We start from the raw sequence: 4,062 nt of genomic DNA on the forward strand, positions 1-4,062 counted from the left end.
TGTGTCTTGGTGTCCATTGTGACTGTGTTTTCTCTTTGGAGTTCTGGTCTGGAAGAACCTTTGAGAAGTGGGGTTTGACCTTGTATGAGCCTCTGGATATGGAGGTGACCTGAGAGATCATCCAGTCGTTACCGCCCATCCACCTGGCACCATTTTCCTCATGGTTCTCGCTGGAGGACTTAGAAGACTTCTTATGTACAAGAGGTGCCCACGTCGGAAAGAAATATTTGCCACTACATGGAGTCTCCATCCCAGTGAGCTTCCAGATCCATGTGGTGGAATAAGGAAGGACCCCAAAGGAAAAGAGAAAATCAGTTGTTCTTAAAAGGAAGCGGGGGGCAACTGGGGGAAGCTTTCGTGTTTTATTGCTCCCTTTTGCTTTTCCATAAGTTATTTGAACACAGACAGCCCCGTTCCCACCCACCCCACCCCCAACTCCACACACAAGAGACTTCTTTGTAGTCAAGAAAAAGACAGTTAAGTAAAAGAAACTGATCCGTGACCACACCTGATGGTGCATCTAACACTCATTGGATGAAAGGGTTTAGAGCTGGGAAGGACCTGCAGGGCCATCCAATCCAATCCCCCTTTTTCCCCCACACAGAAGGAAACAGGGTAGAGCAAGGAAGGGACTTGCGCAAGATGATGTAGGTCCTTTGTTAGAGTCAGAATTGGAACGGAGTACTTCTGGCTTCAGTGCTTGTCAACTACACCCATGATCCAGCCCCCGCCTCTTCGCTGAAACGAGGAATTGGCTGATTCTAATCACTGTTTGGTTTCCTTCATTTATAGAATCATGGTGATTAGTGCTGGATCCTTCTATTTCTCCTCAGGTCAACTGCATCAGCTCTTAGAAGTCTTCCCATGCTTCTCTGAATCCTTTGTCCTTCCTTTGTTTTAGCCATTCCCCTTTTGCTACACAGGCACCAGCTTTGTCATTCGGTTCTTTGCTCTCCCAGAAAGAGGAGGCTACCAGAAACGTCATGATTTGTCTCTGTCTGTCTGTCTACCTATCCATCCATCCATCCATCCATCCATCACCTATCTGTCTGTTGGCTTCTAGAGTTATCTATCTAGATATAGATGTCCTCGAGCTCCTTTGGAGCACTGGCCCGGGTCGTTTTTTTTAAACCCTTACGTTCTGTTTAAGTAACAATTCTACAACAGAAAGGCGAGGGCTGGGCAGACGGGGTTAAGTGATTTGCCCAGGGTCACGCAGCTAGGAAGGAAGTGTCCGAGGCCTCACTTGGGAGCGGGCCTATCTGGAGATAGATCCATGGAGGCCACAGCCTTCCTGGTGTGGATGGAGGGAGGGAGGTGGTGGTGGCTCCTTAACCACCTTCTCAGGCTCCTCATTTCTGACCTGCTGCCCCAGATGAGGAAAGAGTTGGACATTTGAGAGCAGGCAAGGACAAATCTCCATCTGCCTACCGTGCACCATGCGGGGGAGACAGGAGAGCCGAGAGCAGGCGGAGCGATGGTGCTCATCGTCCCAAAGAGCTTGTTTCACTGAGCCTTTCCCAAATGGGTGCGTGTCCAGCTGCCATTTGGTGCCCAGAAGCACACACATCCCGGGGCCAATCACCCGATTCCCATCTCTGGGAATTTACTTCCAAGCGAATATCAATTCCAAGTATGGGGGGTTTCCACTGGCCAAGATGAGAAAGGAAAGAGCCTTTGCTTCTCCCTCAGGTAAATGAGGGATGAGAGAGAGAGGGAGAGGGAGGGAGGGAGGGAGGAGTGGGGGGGAAAGAAAGCGCCCAGGAGAGCATTGGCAGTACATGGCACCAGAGTGCAGCCTTGAAGGAACTGGAGATGCTGAGGAAGGAGAGCTTTCTGGGCATGGGGAGAAAGATACGCACACATGGGGGTGGTAAGAACAGCAGGTTAAACCAATGGTCTGGTTTGGGGGGAGGGGACTGATGTGAATTAAGACTTTAAAAAGTAGGTTTGAAGGGTAGCTGGGTAGCTCAGTGAATAGAGAGCCAGGCCCAGAGATGGGAGGTTCTGAGTTCAAATGTGAGCTCAGATACTTCCTAACTGTGTGACCCTGGGCAAGTCACAACCCCCATTGCCTATCCCTTACTGCTCTTCTGCCTTGTGACCAATACACAGTATTCCATCTAAGATGGAAATCAAGAGTTTAAAAAAAAAAGATGGGGCAGACCTTAACTATCCAATTGCAAAGTCTGTGTTTTATCCCCTGAGGAGTTTGGCACAGAGAACTGGCACTGTGCACAGGAAGATGACTTGGAGAGAAGGCGGGCTAGAGGCAGGGACCCCCATCAGGCACGAGGGAGGGAGCCTGGCTCCAACCCTGCAGCTCTAGAGAGGGGCGGTGGGGCCAGGAAATGGAAATTGAGAACGATGCCACCAGGGGGGGCGACCTGGGCCGATGGGGCCTGGGAGAAGACAACGAGCTCCATTCTACTCTGAGGTGCCTTTGGGCCGGCCCAGTGATGGGGAGCAGGCAGCTGGTGTTAGAGTGATTGAGAAATACGTGGTTAGTCACTGCGGCCATGTGAGCTGGCCAGAGAAGAAAGGAGAGGACCCGAGACAGACTTGGAGGACAGCTTCACTCTGTTGAGGGTTATCATTTGCTGGGGCAGCTGGGTGGCTCAGTGGATAGAGAGCCAGGCCTAGAGACGGGAGGCCCTGGGTTCAAATCTGGCCCCAGACACTTCCTAGCTATGTTAACCTCCATTGCCCAGCCTTTACTGCTTTTCTGCCTTAGAACCAATACCCAGTTAAATCTAAGGCAGAAGGTACAGGTTCAAAAAAGAGAGAATTATGGTTTGACCCACTTTGAGGTGCCAGGCTGACCGTAGAGAGGGGCCCTTGGCACCTGGCTTTGAATTTCCTCAACAGAAACTGCCCTCTCCCAAGTTCACAGGGATTGGTCTTAGAGCTGCCGAATCTCGTGGTATTCTCTCCGCTTTCCTCCTCCTTGACCTCTCTGTTGCACTCAGTGCCATTGACCAGCCCCTCCCGGCTGCTCTCTCCACTCTGGGATTTGGGGTCGTGGCTCTCTTGGTTCTATCTACCTGAGCACTTCCCTCTCCATCTCCTTTCCCAGCTCATCGCCTTTGTCACACCCACCGTAGGTTTCCCCAAAGTTCAGGCCTGACCCCTCTTCTCTTTCTCTGGTTTGCTGGCTGATCGCATCAGCTCACATGGGTTCGATGATCGCCTCTTTAGCAAGGATTCCTGGGTCTGGCCATCCAGCCCGATTTCCCCCCTTAGACCTTCATGTCACCATCGCCAACTGCCTGGTGGGAATTTAGTGGCAGCTACGTGGCATAGTGGATAGAGCACTGGGTCTGGAATCGGGAAGATCTAAGTTCAAATCTGACCTCAGACACTAACTGTGTGACCCTGGACAAATCATTTCGCCTTGTTTACCTCAGTTTCCTCATCTATAAAATGAGTTGGAGAAGGAAACGGCCAACCACTCCGGTATCTTTGCCAAGAATACCCCAAATGAGGTCACGAAGATCCAGGCACAACTGAACAATGACAACAGATGGACATTTCGGAATGGTCGCCCCACAGGTGTCTCAAGCTCAGCATGTTCCAAACAGAACCCCAAATCGTTCTCTGTAAACTGTTCCATCTCCCAGACTTCGTCTTATTGTCCAAGGCATGACCAAGCTCCCAGGAATCCCCTTCACAATTTACTTGCTTGTCATCTGTGGCGGTTTCTGTCCCCATCGCTCTCACATCTATGAGCTTCTCTCTGCTCACATAGATCCCACCCTGGTTCAGTCTCTTGTCCCTTCTTGCCTGGACCGCTGGCGCCAGCCTAGTCAATCTTGTGTGTTTAAAGGTTCTGAAATCCCCTTTTCTGACCATTATCTTCCCATCCTTCCCTATATTTTTCCTATAGCCCTACTCTTCATCCACAGTGTGACCTCTACTCCCTTGACCCCTCAATCCTCCCAGGCCATCTCCCTTACACTAACTGCTCACTCTCATCTTGACCCTTTGGTGAACCGATTCGGCCCTCCAATGGCCACCCTTCTTGAATCCCCTTAGCACAATGATGAGCAAACTTTTTTTTTT

Source organism: Gracilinanus agilis, chromosome 1 (genome assembly GCF_016433145.1).
Source record: "Gracilinanus agilis isolate LMUSP501 chromosome 1, AgileGrace, whole genome shotgun sequence".
Classification (NCBI taxonomy): Eukaryota; Metazoa; Chordata; class Mammalia; order Didelphimorphia; family Didelphidae; genus Gracilinanus; species Gracilinanus agilis.